The sequence below is a fragment of the Melospiza georgiana genome, chromosome 17 (genome assembly GCF_028018845.1).
Source record: "Melospiza georgiana isolate bMelGeo1 chromosome 17, bMelGeo1.pri, whole genome shotgun sequence".
Lineage (NCBI taxonomy): Eukaryota > Metazoa > Chordata > Aves > Passeriformes > Passerellidae > Melospiza > Melospiza georgiana.
Genome location: NC_080446.1, coordinates 14,122,981 through 14,145,371, shown reverse-complemented (window position 1 = coordinate 14,145,371; position 22,391 = coordinate 14,122,981). Strand labels below are relative to the sequence as shown.

At 59.3% G+C, this 22,391-nt stretch overlaps 1 protein-coding gene across 12 annotated transcripts in view; it reads right to left on the bottom strand.

Annotated features, from left to right (window-relative positions):
- EPB41L1 (erythrocyte membrane protein band 4.1 like 1) overlaps positions 1-22,391 on the bottom strand; it is a 68,311-nt gene that overhangs the window by 31,986 nt on the left and 13,934 nt on the right. Inside the window, exon 1 of one of the 12 annotated variants that reach the window (XM_058036436.1) lies at positions 3,470-3,565. The exons of the other annotated variants lie outside the window; for them this stretch is intronic. The gene's annotated coding sequence lies outside the window, so the exon portion shown is untranslated. Of the gene's footprint in view, positions 1-3,469; positions 3,566-22,391 lie in introns of those variants that run through there. 12 annotated transcript variants of the gene reach the window in all.

Below are 22,391 nucleotides of genomic sequence, written 5' to 3'. Positions count from 1 at the left end.
AGCCATTCCCAGCCTGACCCAGGGGCAGGACCTGCCCTTGGCCTGGCTGAGCTCCATGAGGTTCACGTGAGCTCCCCCAGCCTGCCCAGGACCCTCTGGGTGCCCCATCCCTGGCAGATCTGGATGCACAGCTCAGGCTCAGCTCAGTGTCACTGAGACTCACAAAGAAACCCATCCCACACCACAGCTCCTGTCCCACTGCTGCCCTTCAGGTGTCCTCAGCCGTGGGAAGATGTGAAACCTTCCCAAGAAAATGACTAAAACTGGCTCTGGGGGTGGAGGGAACGGAGAGGAGGTGATGGAGAAGACAGGGAGTCAAGCCTACGCCTTCCGCCGGATCCGCAGCCAGGAGATCCTGGGAACGCTCCCCTCCCGTGCCTGCGTGCTCACCGAGGGGCCTCAGCTCACAGCCAGGGCCCAGCACGTCACCCCTCGTGCCACAGCCACGTTCTGCTGGCCACGACAGGCCAGACAACCCGCCCTGAACAGCATCAGCTCCTCCTGACAGACCCCACACTCGGCCAAGGCCACCAGGAGCTTCCAGAGGTCACTGCTGGTTTGTTTTTTCCACAGAGGAAACAGAGCTGCTTTTTTCCACTGCAAATTCAAGCAGTTGCTCACTCCAAGGCCTGGTCCCTGTGTGGATCATTCCCAAGCACTTCTGCTTGGATCTCAGTGTGTGAATTTTTAATCAACGTGAAATCTCTAAAATGACAACGCATCACTTTGGGCCAAAAACATGCTGAGTTTTTCACTTGGCATTTCTCAACTTTCTTCCAAACTACTTTTTCCCTGAAGTGATCCCTGAGGAAATGAGGGGTTTTTTAAGTGTAGTAAGCTGGGAATTCATCCCATCTCACTTCTGCATCTTAAGCTCCAGTTCCAACCTTCTGATGGTGCGCCAGGAACCTGATCCCAGGGACTGCCTTCCATCTGAAGCCAGTGAGAGCATGGCACAGCAGTGCCAGGGTGGCAGGGCTCTGCTAAGGGAGCCTGGCAAACCCCCAGGGACCATGTCCCTGCTCCCAGGGCAGGGAATCCCTCAGTCTCTGGCCTTGCAGCCGTGCTGGGGAGGCTCTGCTCCCTCCACAGGGTCATTGCTGGGGCCAGGAGCTGTTGGAGGGAGCCAGGGCTGGCAGGGGCAGTGGCTGCAGGCACGGCCCCGCTGCAGCTGAGCCCTGCAGCTGCACAGCCCTGACGGAGGGACCACGCTGGCACTGCCACGCTCCCGGGCACAGCCACAAGGGCTGCATTCAGGAGCTGTTCCCAGCCCGCCCTGGGGCTGAGGGGGAAGGCCAGGGCTCCTCCAGCACTGCCACTCACCCCAGTGCTGCTGCAGCCCAGGGTCAGCACCGAGCCCCTGGGGACAGTGGCACCTGCTGTGGGACACTGCCACCCTCCGTGGCAGCCTGGTCACCTGCACTCACCTGCACCCGGGGCTGTGGGAGAGGGACACCAAGGCCCACATGAGCACCCACATGAGCACCCTCTGTGCCCAGCTGGGGGTGCTCAGCACCCTGGGGGCACCTGCAGGCCCTGCAGGGACCTGAGCACACTCACAGTGACACCTGTCCCAGCCCCCTGTCCCTCTGTTACCCCATGGCCTCCCCATGGCTGCCCTGGGAGCAGCTCTGTGCCATGGGCAGGAGCTGTCCCTGATGGGAGGGGGCAGCACAGCACAGACAGGGAGCAGCAGCCACGGAGCCCTGCCCATCCCACAGCACCTTTCCTGTGCAAATTCAGCTCCTGCTGTTCCAGCACAGACCCCCGAGTGCAGGCCATGGGTTCAGAAAGGACACAGGTGCCAGAGTGCTGCCAAAGGGACAATTCCACTGAAATATCTGCTGTTACAAACCTGTTAAAGAGGTTTACACATGTGCAGTGAACTTGATGGAGTACTAAAGTTATTTCTTTCTAAATACTTCCTACAGCAGGAGCAGGACCCCACCCCTGTGGGCACCAGCCCTCCCAGCACCCAGCCTTGCCCACATGGCTGTCCCACTGGAGCAAATCCCGTGCTGAGGCTGTTGGAGGCAGTGGGCACAGACCCCCAGAGCCTGCTCTGTGCAGGCAGTGCCCAAAGGGCTCCTCCTGGCACCCACACGCCCTGGTGCCCCATGCCTGGCTTCCAGCAAGGGTGAGCTTTCAGCACAAGCCCAGTTTCCATCAAGGGCTGGCTCGATGCAGCTGCAGCTGGAGCCCAGGGCCGGGGATGCTCCCTCAGGGGACAGGGCTGGAGCCGGATGGAGCCCAGGCTACAGAAACAGGCACGTGGGAACGGTGACTGCAAAGGAAGCCTCAGCAGGACCACAGGCAGACCTGCTTGTCATGCCTGGAATCTCCTCCCATCATCTCCCTGCCTGCTCCTCCTCCCCTTGGTGTTTTCCTCCTCCTTCCCCTTCAAGCTGGAGTGTGGATTTCCCAGCTGCTTTGCCCCAGCACTTTCCCAGCATCTCGCAGCTCCAGGCGCTGCAGCGCTGCTCTGGCAGAGCCTTCCCTTCCCTCCCTGCAGGCTGCTCCCCCTCCGTGCCCAGGCACTGCCGGCTGCAGGGCGGCTCTCCACGGCTGAGCGCTCAAAGGGGGCTCCAGCTCGGGTGGGGAGCACAGGGCTGGGTGACAACCCAGTGACCTCCTCTCCCACCCCTCCGAGTGGGGCTGATGGCGGCAGCAAAGCCCCATCACATTGTGGGGTCACACTGGGGACAGACGGTGCCACACAGACACACGGGCATGGGGGGCACCCTGCGGGGGTGGCAGTGGCTGCAGGGAACGGGCCAGGGGCCGGGCAGAACCGAGATGCTCCCCGGGGCTGTGGCACCCAGCACCTCGACCGGGCAGGGCTGAGCTGGGCACAGCGCTGAGCTGGGCACAGGGGGCAGGGGCACAGGCAGTGCTGTGCAGCCATCCTGCAAAGCTGAGGGAGCCCGGCGGGGAGTCCTGGGAATCCTCCATAGAAACAGCAAATAAGGAAAGCAGCCCCAAAGCCCCGACAGCACACAGCACCCTGAGCCCCAGTGCCACCCCCGGGCCCCAGTGCCATCCCTGGGACCTCACCCCCCTGGCACGGGACACACAAATCCCCAAAGAACTCCGCAGTGCAGCCTGAGAGTTCTCCTGTGCTGCTCTGCAGCAGGGCCAGAGGATCATATGAGCTGTTTGTTGTGAAGGGGGGGATCAGAAACACAGGGGATCCCCTGCTCCTGGAGACTGAACCCTGATCTCCTCACGGGGACTGGCAGGGGCAGAGATTGCAGTGCCCCGAGCTGTAAAAGCGCCTCGTCATGGAATCCTAGAAGCAAGTTTGGGAAAGACCTCTGAGATCAAGTCCAAGCGCCCCCGTGGTCCCCGGGCTCCAGGAGCCGCATCCTCCCCATCCTCCCCATCCTCCCCAGGCAGCCCCCGCGGGCTGAGCCCGGGGCAGCGGCAGCACAGCGGGGCCGAGCATCGCGCCGTGCCCGGGGGGCCCTACCTGGGTGCCAGCTGCTCATGGCTCCGGCTCGGCTGGGCCCGGCTCGGCTCGGCCCGGCTCGGCTCATCCCGCCGGGCGGGCGCTGCGGCCGAGGCAGCGCCTTCTGCAGAGCCGCCTCTTCCCACGCCCCGCGCGGTGACGGATGGAAGGAAGGAAGGATGGAAGGATGGATGGATGTGCGCTGCTGCCGCAGCCGGCACGGGATGGGATGGGATGGGATGGGGTGGGATGGGAGAGGGGCTGCCCTCCCGGGCGTGTCCCCGGGTGCCGGTGCCGCCCCCATCGCCCCCGGCCCCGCAAACGCCTGACTCATCCCGGGCCGGGCACTCCCGCCGGGATCCTCCCTGCGCACGCCCGGCAGGGCAGCAGAGCTCGGCTGCTCATCTCCATGCCAAGGCAAGCTGGCACCGTCCTGCCCTGCCAGCCCTGCCATGGGGCCCGGGGCAGCGAACCCTGCGCTGCCATCCACACCCAGGCTGGGCCGGCGGCTGAACAGAGGCTCCTCTTTCAGCGGCCCTGCCCAGGGTGACACCGGCACATCCCTGTCCCCAGGGCACGGTCCCCTGGCAGGGACAGCCCCGCGGAGCAAACGCGGCCCGGACCCTCGGCAGGGGCTCCCTGCAGCCCTGCACTGACCCCGCCGGGCACGGGGACAGCTCCTGCTGGCAGGGGACAGCCAGAGCACGGGCAGGGACACGGCGGGGTCCGGGGGCAGGCAGGGGCTGGGGGGTCCTGGCCAGGTGTGGGCAGGACCCGCCAGTTTGGGCACACGCTGATGGGAGCCCTGGGCATGCTGAGCCAGCGGGAACACAAGGGGACAAAGCACAAGGTATGGAGACCCCGTCAGGCTCTGGCTGTGGGGTACAGGCACTCACTGTGTGGGTGACCACGCTGGATGCAGAACCCCAGAGTGCCCAGCTGCTCACCAGGACCAGCTCCCCAAGTGGTACCCGTGGGTTGGGATGCTCACGGACTGTTCCCCAGTCATGAACATCAGCCCTGGGGGAAGCAGAGGGGCAGGGAAGGGGTTCCAGCCCCCACAGCCCTCCCTGAGGCTGGGCACCTTCACAGGCACTCCTGAGCCACTGAACTGGGACAGCCCAGGGGTCCCATTGTGAGTGAAACACAGCAGCCTGCAGCCAGGGAGAGCCAGGAATCCCACAGCTACCAGCAAACTCACACTCCAGAATCCTTGCCTGACCTGCACTCTAACCCAAACCTCAGCAGTGCAATCCCCACAATTCAGGCAGGCCTGCAGTGGGGCCTGCAGCCCCCCTGGGAGCACCCACCGTGCCAAGGCAGCCTCAGCACCCCCGATGGCACTGCCAGCCCTGAACCTCCCCTTCCCAGCCCTCCTGGAGGCTGCAGCCACTGGGGCTTGGGGCTGGGGGTGACCAGTTCTTGGCTGCTCAGCACTGCTCAGGGCTGGGGTCACCCACAGCTGAACAGAGTCCCTGCAGGCTCCATCAGGTGTCCTGGGGAAAAAGGGACAGGAGGGACCTTCCCTCCATCCTGGGGAAAACAGGGAATCCTGGGGAAAACAGGGACAGGAGGGACCTTCCCTCCATCCTGGGGAAAACAGGGAATCCAGGGGAAAACAGGGACAGGAGGACAGGAGGGACCTTCCCTCCATCCCTGGCAGGAAGCAATGATGGACCCAGAGAAAGGGACACACACTGCATCCACTACCCACTAACTGCAGAGGGGCCTGTGGAAACTCCTCTGGGCTCCAAAAATCTTGGAAAGGGTGGGCTGGCACTGGCACAGGCTGCTCAGGGCAGTGGTGGAGTCACCATTCCTGGGGGAATTGAAAGGACACTCAGATTTGGGGACATGCCTGAGTGGTGGCCTTGGCAGTGCAGGGATAAGGGTTGGACCTGACACATGCAATTCCTTTCCAGCCTCAGTGGTTCCTGACTGGTGAGACCCCCAAGGTGCCTCCTGGAGGAAGGAGCAGTTTGGGGGTCCCACAGGTGCTCCCCTTGCCCCAGAAGTGCCCCCCAAGCAAGCACTGAGCTGAGCTCCTGCACAGGCAGTGCTGCTGGAGAGTCCCCCTTGCCCCTCTGACCCCATGGCACCTTTTCCTCACATCCCTGTGATCCCCCATGGCACAGCAGGGCATTGCTGCATCCCCCACTGCCACCTGCAGCACAACTTGGTGCCTCAGGCAGGAGCAGAGGCAGCTCCCTCAGACCACAGTGGGACACAGCTCAGGGCTGAGCTGGGCTTTAGTTTCAGTTCAGAGGCCCAGAAGCCCTTAGATCCCAGCAGAGGATGCTGTGGGGGCGGAGGGCATCAGTGCCAGCCCTGCCCCTCACCCTGGCAGAGCTGCCAGCCCTCCTTTGGAGGCATTTGGGAAGCTGCTGATAGAGCCTCTGACTTCAAGCACCAACACGTTCCTCATTAATTGGGTAGCAATAAAGCTGGGGTGGAGGGAGGGGAGGGATGGCCAAGCTGTGCTGGAAAGGCTGAAAAATCAACTGAAAAACCTGCCCTGAACCAGCCCTGGGCACATCCCTACCCGGACATGCCCTCAGGGAAGGAGGGGAGTGTGGGGGCACTGTGGAAGGGGCCGCCCCACTGCCCTGCACCCCAGCAGAAAAAGGGCTGGTGCAGCCCAGGTACCCTTCCCTGGCCCTGGGGGGCATTAGGGTTAGCCCCCCGTGCTGGGGGCTGGCCCTTGTGCCCAGGGGCACCATGGCTCTCCCTCTGGGGACCAGACTGGCCAAGAGCTGCTGCACTGCCTTCATGCTGGGGGAAAGGACTGTCCACTGTCCTCCCTGTGTCCCCTCCCTGAGCTCACCCAGCCCTGACATGTGGGGCTCAGTCACATCAAGGCACCCCCTGTCCCTCACACAGCTGGGGATGGCATTTGGGAGCAGCCTGATCCCATACCCAGCTGGGAATGGGCATTTGGGAGCAGCCTGATCCCATACCCAGCTGGGGATGGCATTTGGGAGCAGCCTGATCCCATACCCAGCTGGGGATGGGCATTTGGGAGCAGCCTGATCCCATACCCAGATGGGAATGGGCATTTGGCAGCAGCCTGATCCCATACCCAGCTGGGGATGGGCATTTGGGAGCAGCCTGATCCCATACCCAGCTGGGGGTGGGCATTTGGGAGCAGCCTGATCCCATACCCAGCTGGGAATGGGCATTTGGGAGCAGCCTGATCCCATACCCAGCTGGGGATGGGCATTTGGGAGCAGCCTGATCCCATACCCAGCTGGGGGTGGGCATTTGGGAGCAGCCTGATCCCATACCCAGCTGCCATTTCAGGCCCCATCACCCCTTGAGGGCTTAAATGCAGGTGAGGGCTCCTCATTCCCTGTAACCTCCAGCCAGCAGAGGCACCCTCAGGCACCCAGTGCCAGCCAGCCACAGGCAGACACTGTCCCCACACTGTCCCCACACTGTCCCCACACTGTCCTGCTGCCCTCACAGGCTGAGCAGGGGAAGGGAGGGTTTGGAGCTCTGGCGTGGCACAGCTGGCCCACACCCACAGCAGTCTTTTCCCCAAACACCCCCCTTGGACCCTCGTCCTTGTCAGTGTCTGCTCAGCTCTGTCCTCAGCTCCTCTCTCAGAGCACTCACTGGAGGGGCTGCTCTTTGAGTGTTTGAGGGGTTCAGCCCAGTTGCCCATTGTTGGGATGCCTGATTCACACTTTCTGAGCATCTGCAGCCACCAGGGCAGGCTTCCCTCGGGTTCCTCCCCTCTGCCCCTCTCCCAGCCAGGTGTGTCACACAGAGGGACCCTGTGGCTGCTCAGCCCCATTGCCACCACTGACAGCCTGGCACGGGACTAGGACCCTGAAAAACCCCAGAGTGTCTCCAAATTGGACTAAATGACACAAACATGTGCAACATGTCCTGTCCCTGTCCACGGCAGGATTCCACACCTCACTGAGGAACAGGGACAGGGACACTGACTCTGGGATGCAGCAGGACAGGAACAGCAGGGAGCAGCCTGTCTTTGGCAGCACCCACAGCTCCAAGGAGAAGCTGTAGGGCAGATGAGGAACCTCTGCTGTGCATGGAACCATCCCCTGGTGCCTTGGCACAGGGAGCCCAGGAGCTGCAGGAAGGACACAGCCCCTCTGGGGGAGCCCAGGCATGGGAAGAAAGAGGATTTTCAGGATTTTCAGCTTTTGCCAAGGCAAGGGCAGCTCAGAGGCCTCAGGGGTGCCCAGGCCTCACAGGCAATTATCAAAGATAAGAGAGAAATGTTTTTAAGGGAAGGGATGCCAGAGGGATCAGAGTGGGGAGAAGGGAGAGCGAGTGAGCTCGGGGCTGCAGCAGGGTGGGAAGCAGCACAAGGACTCCTTCAGCAGCTCTGACCCTCCTTGTAGGGGACATCCTGGGACAGAGGGACACAGAGGGGACACAGGTGCAGAGGAGGAGGCACCTCAGTGCTGCCCACACCGGGCTCCTGTCACCTCCCCCTGCCCCAAAGGCAGGACATGCCCCAGGTGCTGTGGGACAGGGGTGTCCCACTGCTCCAGGGAGCCTCCAGGGCCTCCCACAGAGCCAGGCTCACTGACACCTATCCTTGTGTTCCCCAGTTTACCTTGGACAGTCCCCATAAGCCCCGGGGCTTTCACTGAAGCAAAGCTCCCAGGAGCTGAGACAGGACCAGCACGCAGGGAAGGACCATGGCCAGACATCCCCACAGCAGCCCTGGCAGAGATGGATGGCAAGAGGTCCAGCCTGGAACAACCTTTCTCACCTGCCTTTGCCTCTGTTCTGCTAAGGAAACATTTCCCCAGTCTCACTCCTGTACAAAGGCACAGCAGCAGCATTTGTGTCCCCACAAAGCTGAGGAGAATCCTTTGGTATCCAAGCACTCAGACAGCACAAACAGCCAGGTGAGAACCCCTCAGTGACTTGCAAAATGCAACAAAACAGCAAAGCTCCCCCAGCAGCTGTGCTGGACCCAGACCCTGGCAGGTCCCTGTGTGGGGCAGAACCCCCTTCCCCAGCAGCTCCTTGTGCAGGGTAATCCTCGGGGGCACAGAGAGGTGCCCAGCCCTGCCCACCCTCCATGGAGGGGACAGGGAGGGCCAGGCCATGCCACCAAGCCTGGAGGAGCAGAGTGGAGCTGCCCCATGCCCACCTCCACGGGCCCCACATGCTCCCAGCCCTCCACCATCCCCAGCAGTGGGACCCCTCAGCCCCAGTGCTGCTGCAGGTGGGAAATGCCCACACCCCGTGGCTTCACTGCCATTCCCTCCTCCATAACACCCTCTAACACCCTCCTGGCTGTGTCTGAGCAGTGCCCAGCCCTGCCCAGCTGCTGTCCCTGTCTGTTTGCAGGGCAGGGTGTATTTATAATGGGGGATTATCCCCATTAATGCAGCATCACCACCACACCGTGCCCCTCCTGCACGAACCCCAAAGCACCGAAGTCCCCAGAGCGCCCACCCTGACCCTGAGGGTTTGAAACTCTGAGTCCTGCAGCACCCGTGTGGCTTAGCTGCTTCCAGCTGCTGCAGGGAAACTGGAACTTGGAAATTTCCATCCTCTGAAGCATCTCACAGATACACAAAAGGACTAAAAGGGTGTCAAAGGAGATTGAACAAGAGCCAGGAATAGCAACCAGGGAAGGACCATGGCCAGACATCCCCCTTGAGCCAGCTCACAGCAGCCCTGGCAGAGATGGATGGCAAGAGGTCCAGCCTGGAACAACCTTTCTTACCTGCCTTTGCCTCTATTCTGCTAAGGAAACATTTCCCCAGTCTCACTGCTGTACAAAGGCACAGCAGCAGCATCTGTGTCCCCACAAAGCTGAGGAGAATCCTTTGGTATCCAAGCACTCAGACAGCACAAACAGCCAGGCTGAGAACCCCTCAGTGACTTGCAAAATGCAACCAACCCCCCCCCCACGACCAGGATTCAGCTTGGCACAGGCACCTGCTCTGCAGAATCCTGCAGAAGGAAGGCATAGGCTGGCAGCACCATGGCCATGCACTGGGGGTGCACAGCAGCCTCTGAGCCCACTGTGAGCTGCAGCACCGAGCTGGGCCAAGCCCTGAGAGGACTGAACCTGTGGGCAGTTCCTGTGGCTCCAGGTGAGGGCATCTGAGCCCAGAGAGGACATGGAAAGATGCCCAAGTAAGATTTTTGAAGTGCTTGGGTTGGTGAATGGATTTGAATGGATTTCAGCCTGGAAAAAAAGAAGGTTCTGGCCAGAGCATGGAGTCCTTTGCAGTGCCTGGAGGGGCTCCAGGAGAGCTGGAGAGGGATGGGGACAAGGGATGGAGTGAGAGGACACGAGGGACTGGCTTCCCACTGTCACAGACATATTTTATGAAAAATCCTTTTGCTCAGATTTTTCCTCCTGAGAAGCTGAGAGGCCTCAGAAACCAAATGTAAACAATGATTATCTGCTGCTGTGGAATGCAACAGGTGCATCTGTGATTGGCCTCATGTTGTTGGTTTTAATTAATGGCCAATAACAGCCCAGCCGTCTCAGATTCTCTGGTCAGTCACAAGATTTCATTATCATTCCATTCCTTTCTATTCCTTGCTACCCTTCTGATGAAATAATTTCTTCTATTCTTTAGTGAAGCTTTATTATATAATTTTCTTTTAATATAATATATATCATAAAATAATAAATCAGCCTTCTGATACATGGAGTCAAGATTCTCATCTCTTCTCTCATCCTGAGACCCCTGTGAACACCACCACATCCCACTGCCAGAGGGCAGGGTCAGATGGGGTACTGGGAAGAAATTCCTCCCTGGCAGGGTGGGCAGGCCCTGGCACAGGGTGCCCAGAGCAGCTGGGGCTGCCCCTGGATCCCTGGCAGTGCCCAAGGCCAGGCTGGACAGGGCTGGGAGCCCCTGGGACAGTGGGAGGTGTCCCTGCCATGGCAGGGGGTGGAACAGGATGGGCTTCAAGGTCCCTCCAGCCCAAACCAGTCTGGGATTTCCAGCTGTGCCAGATGTGCTGGAGCTCCCTTGGCAGGCAGAGCACATCTCCCAGCTCAGAGCTGCTGTACCTCAGGCAGGCTCAGGAACCGCTGCTGAGTCGAGGGAGGGAAAACATCTCCGGTGGCTCCTCCCGCTGCAGCAGGGGGGCTGGCCCGAGCTGAATCACCAGAGCTGACTCACCCTGGGCAGGACGGGGCTCACAGCCTCTCCTGGGGCTCACAGCCTGCCCTGGGCCCCTGCAGCCTGCTCTGGGGCTCTGCAGCCTGCTCTGGAGCTGCAGCCCCACTGCAGCCCCACACAGTGCCCCCAGAGCTGCTTTAATCCAGCCAGCTCACCACAGGGAGCACCTCCATCATCCATCCATCATCCATCCATCCATCCTCCATCCATCATCCATCCATCCATCCATCCATCCATCCATCATCCATCCATCCATGCATCCATCCATCCTCCATCCATCATCCATCCATCATCCATCCATCCATCCATCCATCCATCATCCATCCATCCATCATCCATCATCCATCCATCCATCCATCCATCCATCCATCCATCCATCCATCCATCCATCCATCCATCATCCATCCATCCATCATCCATCCATCCATCCATCCATCCATCATCCATCATCCATCCATCCATCCATCCATCATCCATCCATCATCCATCCATCCATCCATCATCCATCCATCCATCCATCCATCCATCCATCCATCCATCCATCCATCCCTCCATCCATCCATCATCCATCCATCATCCATCCATCATCCATCCATCCATCCATCCATCCATCCATCCATCCATCCATCTATCCATCCATCCATCCATCCATCATCCATCCATCATCCATCCATCCATCCATCCATCCATCCATCCATCCATCCATCCATCATCCATCCATCATCCATCCATCCATCTATCCATCCATCCATCCATCCATCATCCATCCATCATCCATCCATCCATCCATCCATCCATCATCCATCCATCATCCATCCATCATCCATCCATCCATCCATCCATCCATCCATCCATCCATCCATCATCCATCCATCCATCCATCATCCATCATCCATCCATCCATCCATCCATCCCTCCCAGTGAGCCCTGAGCACTCTGTGCTGGAGAGGACAGTGGGACAAGGCTCCTCACCCAGGCCCTCAGGGCTGGAGCCCTGTGCTCTGGGACAGGCTGGCAGAGCTGGGGGTGCTCACCTGGACAGGAGAAGGCTCCAGGGAGAGCTCAGAGCCCTGCCAGGGCCTAAGGGCACTGGAAATAGAGAGAGACAGACTTTTTACATGGAGAGGGAGTGACAGGACAAGAGGGAACCATTCCAAACTAGAGATTTAGATCAGATGTTGGGAAGAAATTCTTCCCTGTGAGGGTGGGCAGGCCCTGGCACAGAGCAGCTGTGGCTGCCCCTGGATCCCTGGCAGTGCCCAAGGCCTGGCTGGACAGGGTGGGACAAGATGAGCTTTAGGGTCCCTTCCAACCCAAACCACTCTGGGATTCCATAACTCCTCTCCTGCACCGCCACCTGCACCAGGGCTTTATCCTCCTCAGCTCTGAGAGTTGTTCTCCATCTCAGCAAACCTCCCTCCCTTGTAGAGAAGGACATTCAGCCATTTTGCACCTTGTTAGTGAAATACTACAGAACCCATGCCTTGTAAGTCTGTGATACAGGTAAGATATAATAAACACCTGAGTCTGAACACAAAATACCATCCTGAGTGCTTCAGTCCTGACCTTGACAGAGGCAAAAGCAGGCACTCCCCCTCCAGGGAGGAGCCTGCTGCCCCCAGCCCTCGGCCAGGAGCCTTGGGAAGGAGGTCAGAGAGGAGAGCACCTTGTTCCCTGCCCAGCAGGGTGGGACTGAGCTCAAAAACACCACACTGGGAACATGAAGGGCAGCAGGAAAGGCAGCAATTGAGCATTCCCTCTTCACCTCAGCCTGTGACGGGTTTCACAGCAGCCCAGGTGAGCTCTGTCACCTTGTCCTGCCAGCCTGACCTCAGCTGTCCCACCCCATGGCAGCACTGCACCACGAAGCAGCAGCTCCTCATCTGCAGGGCTGTGCCCAGTTCTGGACCCCTCACAAGAGAGACCTTGAGGGGCTGGAGCATGTCCAGAGAAGGGCACAGAGCTGGGGAAGGGGCTCAGCCTGGAGAAAAGGAGGCTCAGGGGATCCCTGTGGCTCTGCACAGCTCCTGACAGGAGGGGACAGCTGGGGGGGTCAGGCTCTGCTCCCAGGGAACAGAGACAGGATGAGAGGGAACAGCCTCAAGTAGCACCAGCAGAGTTTTAAATTGGATATTTGGGAAAATCTCTTCACTGAAAGGGTTGCCAGGCATTGGAAGGGCTGCCCAGGCAGTGGTGGAGCGCCCACCCCTAAAGGTGCTCAGGAAATGACTGGATGTGGCACTCAGTTTAGCTGACAAGGTGGTGATCAGTCACAGGCTGGAGTCCATGACCTTGGAGGTCTTTTCCAGCCTGAATGGTTGTGCAGCTCAGGAAGGGAAGAGCTGAGAGGTCTGAACCTGCTGGGGGAGGAAATCACCATGGGCTGGCCACAGAGACACTGAGAACACATCCTCTCCTGTCCTGGGGCACCAAGGACAGGTCCAGCCAGAGCCTGCCTGACCAGGGGGCAGCGAGGGCCCCTCCAGGGTGGGTGTACCAGTCCCTTCTTGGGGACAAGCTTTGGGGAGGGCAGGAAGGGCTCCTCCAGGCTGGGTGGGCTGGTCCCTTGCTGGGGACAGGGGACAGGCTTTGGGGAGGGCAGGAAAGGCCCCCCCAGCTTCCCCTTGCTGGGGACAGGCCCTGCAGGGCTCTGCTGGCCATTTCAGCCCCTTTGCCCAGGCAGGTGGTGCTGTCCTGTGATGGTGTTCACAGGGGTCTTAGGATGAGGGAAGGGATGTAGATCTGACTCTGTATTTCAGAAGGCTTGATTTATTATTTTATGATATATAGTACATTAAAACTGTCCTAAAAGAATAGAAGAAAAGGTTTCACCTCAGAAGGCCAGCTAAGCTAAGAATAGAAAGCAAAAGAATGAATAACAAAGGTTTGTGGCTCAGACTCTGAGCCAGCTGACTGTGACTGGCCATTAATTACACACATCCAACATGGGCCAGTCACAGATCCACTTGTTGCATTCCTCCGCAGCAGATAATCATTGTTTACATTTTGTTCCTGAGGCCTCTCAGCTTCTCAGGAGGAGAAAATCCTTAGGAAAGGTGTCACAGACATCTTTTCATTAAAATCCTTTCGTTAGGATTTTTCCTGCTGAAGCTGAGAAGTTTCAGCAACCAAATGTAACCAATGGTTATCTGCTGCTGTGGAATGCAACAGGTGGATCCGTGATTGGTCTCGGGTGGATGTTTGGATTTACTGACCACTCACAGCAGAGCTGCTCTCGCTCTCTGTCTGAGACACAGATCTTTGTTATTCATTCCTTTTCTATTCTTAGCTTAGCTAGCCTTCTGAGAACTTTTCCTTCTATTTCTTTTGAGTATATTTATAATGTAATATATATCATAAAATAATAAATCAAGCCTTCTGAACATGAGGTCAACATTCTCGCCTCTCTCTTCATCCTGCAACCCTTGCGAGCACTGTAACAGAAAGGATTTCCATGAAAAGATGTGTGTGACACTGTCCTGGCCAGGCAGGCTGGGGCTGTGGAGCTGCTGTGCCCACCCCTCTGAGCTGAGCTGAGCTGAGCTGAGCTGAGCTGCCCAGGGATGCTGAGCCAGGGCCCAGTGAGGCACCAGGAGCAGCCAGAGCAGAGCAGACAGCAGCTCGTCATCACAGAGTGTGACAGCCAGCCTGGAGCTGCCAAGGGAAGAACTGGGTCAAGTGGGGAAAAGCAGGAGAGCAAAGGCACAAGGGTGGGATGATCTCATGGGAACACACAGTGATCCTGGGGGACGAGCTGTGGGATCCACCACCCCAAAGGAGCCTGGGTTTGGGGCTCTCCCAGCTCCCCTGCAGCCAGCCCAGCCCTCCCTGACACGTGTTGAGTGTGTGTTTGGGCAATTATGGATTTACATGATGTCAGCAGCTGCCAGGAGCCCAGACATCTGCTCGCTCATCATGCCCCAGCCAGGCAGCACAGACATCTGACCCTGCTGACAGGCACCAAAGGCCTCCCTCACACCCTCCCCTGGCACCAGGGCCTGCAGGGCACGGGCAGTGCCCTCCTGCCCCAGGGCCAGCCCCTGAGCTGGGGTTAATGGAGCAGCCTGAGCTTATGGCACAAAAGGACACGCTGGAAGTGGAGATCAGCGTCCCTGCGGCTCCAGAGCTGGTGCCACATGTCAAAAATGAATCATGAGAAACTTAGGGAGGGAAAAGAAGCCACCAAAGTGACAGGGAGCCATCCCCCCAGCCAGGCTGGAGCCAGGCAGCCGTGGCAGCTCACCCTGACAGCTGCCAGAGGCAGAGCAGCCAGGGCAGAGCCCATCCGAGACACCAACCCTCTGCAGCCTGCTCTGGCACCAGGAACAAGCAGGGCAGGGGAGCACAGCTCTGCTGCATCCTGGGGACAGGGCTGAGGTGCCTCCTCCTCCTCTGGGCCCGGCAGGATGCAAAGGCAGCTCCCCCTGCTCCCTCACACAGCCCGCTCCCTCTGCCAGCCCTGGGGCACTCAGCAAGGTCCCACTCCTACCCTGCTGGGTGACACCTCCCAGCTGAGCAAACAAGCCCAGGAATGAGCTGCTGTGTCCCCTCAGAAGCCAAGAAACTCCTTCCACAGGCTTATTAACAGCCAAATGAAGATGTCCCAGCTGGAGGGGGACAGCCCTGGGCCAGCCCCTGCGAGCACCCGGTGCCTCTCCAGAGGGAAGCACAGCCCAGACTCCACAGAGCAGGGAGAGGGAAGAGCCAGCAGCCCCCACAGCCCCCAGTCCCCCCTGGTTCCTCCCCTGCTCCCAGCAGAGCAGGATGGGAGCAGCAGCACCCCCACAGTCACCACGTGTCACCACTGAGCCCTGGTGTCACCCTCGGGGCAGGGCACGTCCTGCTGCTCACAGCTCTGGGGACATTCCTGCTTTCCTTGGCCCCACGGGCCCCTCCCATCCCACCCAGCCATGCCAGGGCCTGGCTGCCCCTGCCCAGCAGCCCCACAGTGCCACAGCAGTGAGGGTGACACGGGGGTGCTGCTATTGCAGAGCTCCCCAGTTCCCTCATCCCTCCCTGGGACACCCAATCAGCAGCACAAGCTGAAGTTTTTATCTCTCAGCAGCGATGAGAAACCATCCTCTGCCCCCTGAGAGCCATCCCTGCTGCCCAGCAGTGCCCTCCCTGCCTGGGCACAGCTGTCACACAGCACAGCACACCCTGCAGCTCCCAGGGACCCCAAAGCTCAGCCCAGAGCACCCCAGGAATGGACACTTGGGAGCAGGGGGTGCATCAAGGACAGATCCACAGCAACCCCAGCCCAGTGCCTGATCCCTGCCCCAGGGAGGGGCTCTGGCAGCCCCTGGGGCTTCAGGCTGCCCAGCCTGTCCCTTCCATCACTGCAGGCAGCCCCATCAAGGAAGGAATGTGTCTCTTCCAGGGAAACTCTGACCTTTCAAAAGGCAAGGCTTGCACAGGCAGCAGAGTGGGGAACACACCAGGAGTGGAGAGAGGGGAAATGCATGATCTGGTGGCACAGCTGGGGCTTCCAGCTCCTCCAGCAACATCCAGCAAGGGGCACTGGCTGGGCAGGACAAGGCTGGGGATAAAGCAGGTGCTCCACACTGAGCACACAACACCCACCAGTGCCACAGCACATGATGCACCAGCCCTGGGGAGGCACTGCAGGGCTCAAGCCACCCCCACAACACCCTCCCCATCCTCCAGGCAGACAGGGCAGGCTCCTTCCACCTGCAGGATGTCACCTGAGCCAAACACCCTCCCAGTGCCCTACCAGCACCCAGCCTGGGCAAGGGCACAGAGGAACAGGAGCCATGGGCACAGAGGAACAGGAGCCATGGGCACAGAGGAACAGGAGCCATGGGCACACAGGAACGGGAGCCATGGGCACACAGGAACAGGAGCCATGGGCACACACAGGAACGGGAGCCATGGGCACACACAGGAACGGGAGCCATGGGCACACAGGAGCCATGGGCACACAGGAACAGGAGCCATGGGCACACACAGGAACAGGAGCCATGGGCACACAGGAGCCATGGGCACACAGGAACAGGAGCCATGGGCACACAGGAACAGGAGCCATGGGCACACAGGGACAGGAGCCATGGGCACACACAGGAACAGGAGCCATGGGCACACACAGGAACAGGAGCCATGGGCACAGAGGAACAGGAGCCATGGGCACACAGAGGAACAGCAGCCATGGGCACACAGGAACAGGAGCCATGGGCACACAGAGGAACGGGAGCCATGGGCACACACAGGAACAGGAGCCATGGGCACACAGGAACCATGGGCACACAGGAACAGGAGCCATGGGCACACACAGGAACAGGAGCCATGGGCACACAGGAACAGGAGCCATGGGCACACAGGAACAGGAGCCATGGGCACACAGGAACAGGAGCCAAGGGCACACACAGGAACAGGAGCCATGGGCACACAGGAACAGGAGCCAAGGGCACACACAGGAACAGGAGCCATGGGCACACACAGGAACGGGAGCCAAGGGCACACACAGGAACAGGAGCCATGGGCACACAGAGGAACAGGAGCCATGGGCACACAGGAGCCATGGGCACACAGGAACCATGGGCACACAGAGGAACAGGAGCCATGGGCACACAGGAGCAGGAGCCATGGGCACACACAGGAGCCAAGGGCACACAGGAACAGGAGCCATGGGCACACAGGAACAGGAGCCATGGGCACACACAGGAATGGGAGCCATGGGCACACAGGAGCCATGGGCACACAGGAACAGGAGCCATGGGCACACACAGGAATGGGAGCCATGGGCACACAGGAGCCATGGGCACACAGGAACAGGAGCCATGGGCACACAGGAGCCAAGGGCACACAGGAACAGGAGCCATGGGCACACAGGAACAGGAGCCATGGGCACACACAGGAATGGGAGCCATGGGCACACAGGAGCCATGGGCACACAGGAACAGGAGCCATGGGCACAGAGGAACAGGAGCCATGGGCACACACAGGAACAGGAGCCAAGGGCACACAGGAACAGGAGCCATGGGCACAGAGGAACAGGAGCCATGGGCACAGAGGAACAGGAGCCAAGGGCACACACAGGAACAGGAGCCATGGGCACACAGGAACAGGAGCCATGGGCACACACAGGAACAGGAGCCATGGGCACACACAGGAACAGGAGCCAAGGGCACACAGAGGAACAGGAGCCATGGGCACACAGGAGCCATGGGCACACACAGGAACAGGAGCCACGGGCACACAGGAACAGGAGCCATGGGCACACAGGAACCATGGGCACACAGGAACAGGAGCCATGGGCACAGAGGAACCATGGGCACACAGGAACAGGAGCCATGGGCACACAGGAACAGGAGCCATGGGCACACACAGGAACAGGAGCCATGGGCACAGAGGAACCATGGGCACACAGGAACAGGAGCCATGGGCACACAGGAACAGGAGCCATGGGCACACACAGGAACAGGAGCCACGGGCACAGCGTGGCCAGGCAGGGCTGGGGGCACCCTGAGGGACCTCCTGTGCCAGCCTGGCTGTCCCTGTCACCAACAGCCACACCCAGGCTCCCTGGCACCCCCGTCCCAGAGGGGAAAGCTGCTCCTGCAGCATCCCAGGGCTGCAGGGAGGCTCAGGGTGCTCCTTGGGTCTCCCCTCTTTGGGCTCTGCTTCCCACAGCCAGGCAGGGCAGTGCTGGGGTGGGAATCCCAAGCAAAAGGGCCAACAGAGATTCGAGATATTTTCCTTTCTCAGGGAAGAAGGAGAGGGCAGAGAAACCTCGGACCAGGGTTTGGTGATGCTCTATTGCCTCAGGACAAGGGGTGGTGGGAAGCAGGGGCTCCCATAGAGCTGCCTGGCAGGATGTGGGGGTGCCAGAACAGACAGGGATCAGGCACGGATCAGGCAGGGCTTAGGCAGGGATGCAGGCATCAGGCAGGGATGCAGGGATGCAGGCAGGGATGCAGGCAGGGATGCAGGCAGGGATGCAGGGATGCAGGCAGGGATGCAGGAATCAGGCAGGGATGCAGGCAGGGATGCAGGGATCAGGCAGGGATGCAGGCAGGGATGCAGGGGTGCAGGAATCAGGCAGGGATGCAGGGATCAGGCAGGGATGCAGGCAGGGATGCAGGAATCAGGCAGGGATGCAGGCAGGGATGCAGGGATGCAAGCAGGGATGCAGGGATGCAGGCAGGGATGCAGGAATCAGGCAGGGATGCAGAAATCAGGCAGGGATGCAGGGATGCAGGCAGGGATGCAGGGATCAGGCAGGGATCAGGCAGGGATGCAGGAATCAGGCAGGGATGCAGAAATCAGGCAGGGATGCAGAAATCAGGCAGGGATGAAGGAATCAGGCAGGGATGCAGGCAGGGATGCAGGGGTGCAAGAATCAGGCAGGGATGCAGGCAGGGATGCAGGCAGGGATGCAGGGGTGCAGGAATCAAGCAGGGGTGCAGGAATCAGGCAGGAAGCAGCCCTGGTGCCTGGCAGCCCCCTGCCCATCCCACCGTGATGGCTCCCCTGGGATGTGCTGCTCTGCCCTGAGCTGCACCCACAGCTCTGCCCCACCCAAAGGGCTCCAGGAAAGGCAGCAGCACCTCCAGATGGGACCCTCCCAGCCCAGGCACAGCTGCTGCCCCCAGAAACTGATAAATGCCATGTGGGGAAGGGAAAGGACACGTGGAAACACCTTCAGCACATCTGAGCCCAGCTCAAGAGCCAGTCCAGCTGACTGGGATCCCAGAATGGTTTGGGTGGGGAGGGACAATAAAGCCCATCCAGTGCCACCCCTGCCATGGCAGGGACACCTCCCACTGTGCCAGGCTGCTCCAGCCCATCCAGCCTGGCCTTGGACACTGCCAGGGATCCAGGGGCAGCCACAGCTGCTCTGGGCACCTGTCACAGACAGCTTTTATGAAAAATCTTTTCTTTAGGATTCTTTCTTCCTGAGAAGCTGAGAGGCCTCAGGAACAAAATGTAAACATTGATTATCTGCTGCTGTGGAATGCAACAGGTAGATCTTTGATTAGCTCATGTTGGATGTTTGTAATTAATGGCCAATCACAGTCAGCTGGCTCGGACAGAGAGCCAAGCCACAAACCTTTGTTATCATTCTTTATTATTTTATTCTTAGCTAGGCTTCTGATGAAATCCTTTCGTCTATTCTTTTAGCATAATTTTAATGTAACATATATCATAAAATGATAAATCAGCCTTCTGAAACATGGAGTCAGATCCTGTCTCTTCCCTCACCCTCAGACCCCTGTGAACACCATCACAGACACCCTGTGCCAGGGCCTGCCCACCCTCCCAGGGAGCAATTCCTCATTCCCAATCTCCCATCCAGCCCTGCCCTCTGGCAGTGGGAGCCATTCCCTGTGTCCTGTCCTCTCCAGCTCTCCTGGAGCCCCTTCAGGCCCTGAATGGGCTCTGAGTCCTCTCTGGAGGTTTCTCTTCTCCAGCTGAACGCCCTCAGCCAACTGAGGCCAACATCCCTGCAAACACCTCAAAATTCATTTGGAAGGAAATGCTACAAGATCACAGGAGAGGAGCAGCAGATCTGTAAGTGAAACAGGCAGGAGCTCAAGGAAGAGAATTGCTCTTGCAAATGTCTTTTTGGGGCCTGCCTGCAATTTATGCTGCTGTTCATCTCCCTTCTGAGGGAAGACAGATTCCCTGGCTGGAAAGAGGAGCAGGAAACTGCTGCATTAACCATGGCAAACAGCTGGAAAATGAATCTTTGAGGGCTTCCTTAAACTACCCCCAGCACTGGTGTTTGTAGCAGAGTTCTGACCTCTCACAGATCAGGGGCAGGAGGTAAATCCAAGCTTTCCCTTTGACTTGGCACCTGGAAATCTGACTGATCACTGAGCTGCAGGGAATCAATGCACTCAGCAGCACAGGGAGGCTTCCATGAGCTCCCCACCCTGGCACTGCCCCCTGGCACCTGGCACTGCCCCTGGGCACTGCAGGAGCCCCAGAGCTGCACTGGGCTGCTCCCTCAGCCCAGCCAGGGCATCCATTCCTGCTGGCATAGGGATGTGCTGGGCACAGCATCCCACACTGGCTCACCCACCAGCAGCATCAATCCCTGAGGTTTTTCAGGGAAGTGGAGGAGAACATCTTAGGTGGGTTATTTTGAGTTTTTTTAAAAGATATGTTAAGGAGATATTTTCTGCAACAAAATGCCTGTTGCCATAAGGGTTTTAAAGCACAAGAAACATCCCCAAAAATCCATTTTTCCCTGAGTACAGGTTCAGCAAGGCTCAGGGGCTGGTCACAGCCCTACCAGGAGCCCAAAGGCTGCTCTGCCAAGGCCTGGGAGGTGCAGCTGGCACTGGTTCCTGCCAGAGCCCGAGGTGCTGACACCTCTGCAAGCACTGCCTGCACCCAGCCCTGACACCACACACTGCCACTGCCCGGGATTGATCCCATTTGCTTTGCATCACTCCCAAGGCCAAAGCTGAAAACTCCTTCTTTGCCCCTCTGAGCTGCAGCTGGAGCCTGGCTCAGCCCAGTGCAGGCAGCAGCAGCTCCACTGCCAGGCTGGGCTCCCTGTGCCCTGGAACCCGTGGGACCCAGGGGTGGCACCAGCTCTGCCACCCTGGGGAGCTGGCACTGCTCCCTGCCCCCTGCTGCATCCAGGCAGCACAGGGAGCTGAGTCACTGAGCAGGGCCAGCCCTGATCAATCCCAGCCACAGCTGCACAAACCCAGCCCAGGGCTCTGGGATCCATCCCCAGCTGAACAAACCTAACCCAGGGCTCTGGGATCCATCCCTGGGGCTCTGGGATCCATCCCCAGCTGAACAAACCCAGCCCAGGGCTCTGGGATCCATCCCTGGGGCTCTGGGATCCATCCCAGCACACAAACCCACCCCAGGGCTCTGGGATCCATCCCAGGGCTCTGGGATCCACCCCAGCTGAACAAACCCAGCCCAGGGCTCTGGGATCCATCCCTGGGGCTCTGGGATCCATCCCAGCACACAAACCCACCCCAGGGCTCTGGGATCCATCCCCAGCTCCTGCAGCACAGCTGCTCCAGCCCCTGTTCCCCCCCAGCTCCCCCAAGGCCTCAGCACACATGGCACCCCCAGGCCAGCCCTGCCAGGCCCAGGGCAGACATTTTCTGCAGAGCCAACATTGCTGCTTCTCCAGCCCTTCCATTTTACCTCCTGGCCAAACCTGAGCACAGCAGCTGGTTGGTTTTTATTTTTTTTTTCCCTTGCTGTTTAATCTCTCCCCAGCTCCCAGAGGATGTTCTCAGCTACCTCTGATGTGTCTCAAATTCTACCCCCAGGCAGGTGACAAGCATTCAGGGAACTTGGACAATTAAATGACAAGAGAAGGAAGGGCTGCAGGAGAAGCTTAAAAACACAATAATAAATAAATAAATAAAGGGGAAACAAAAAGCAAACCTGAGCAAAGGCTCCCCACCACACCCAAGGGCAGAGCCCGAGGGAGGCAGAGCTGGAGAGAATCACCAGAACCTGCTCTGAGAGGAGGGTCCCAACCCTGGGAGCAGGGACCCCACTGTCACAGCTGCTCTGGGCCCACCACAGCAAATCCCAGCACAGCAATTCGTGTCCTGGAGGTCCTGGGCCATGCACCAGCCTGGGCAGAGGCTGGCACAGCCCCTGCCCTCCCAGCTAAACTGAGAAAGCTTCAGGCAGGACCAGCAGCACAAAGCCAGAGGTGGCTCCAGCTCAGCCAGGTCCATCCCAGCCTGAGCCTGGGCTGGCACAGCACCCTGTGCTTCTGCCCACCAGCCCCATGTCACCTCCTGGGACCTGAAGGGGATCTGGGACCCTTCTAGAAGAGAAGAGAAGCCTGGGCTTTT